The sequence below is a fragment of the Brachyhypopomus gauderio genome, chromosome 10 (genome assembly GCF_052324685.1).
Source record: "Brachyhypopomus gauderio isolate BG-103 chromosome 10, BGAUD_0.2, whole genome shotgun sequence".
Taxonomy (NCBI): Eukaryota; Metazoa; Chordata; class Actinopteri; order Gymnotiformes; family Hypopomidae; genus Brachyhypopomus; species Brachyhypopomus gauderio.
In genome coordinates this window covers 21522819-21523501 of record NC_135220.1, presented here as the reverse complement: position 1 = coordinate 21523501, position 683 = coordinate 21522819, and positions in this window count along the sequence as shown.

The following is a 683-nucleotide window of genomic DNA, read 5'->3' as shown; positions in this document are numbered from 1 at the left end:
CTGCCTGTCAGGAGAGACTGTCAGAAGAGACAGTCAGGAGAGACAATCGGGAGAGACAGTCATGAGAGACAGTCAGTAGAGACATGAGACTGATACTCAGATTCACCTCATTGTTTATGTCCCAAATACAAAACCATCCTTTCTGCATAGAATTAGTAACAACATCCCCACATTCCCCCCACACTGACTGATATGGAACAACTGAAAATATTACTAGGGAAAATACAGAAACTGCAGATCCCGAAGGACAATTCATACAAACCTCCCTTAAGATCAGAGAAAATAGTATAACAGATACATTCACAGTTGTTTAGACTGTGTTCTAATATCATTTTCTTGGCTGTCATTATTGTTTACTTCATTGGTTAATTCATTTTATTTCAGGCACTATTTTTTGTTATTTTGTTTTTTTTTATCCTCTATAAAAAACTCTTAGTCATTTGTATATTAGTAGTACATTTACATATATTGCATTGCTTTAGCAATATGGGTATTTTATCATTTGATACCAATAAAGAACATTTGATTTGATGTGATTTGATAGGAATGGGGGGACAGAAAGAGTGAGCGAGATAGGGAGAAAGAGACAGACAGACAGAGAGAGAGGGACGGACAGAGAGAGAGAGGGAGGGAGTAGGAAAAGAGAGGAACAGAGTCAGAGATGGAAACAGAAACTGAGGGAG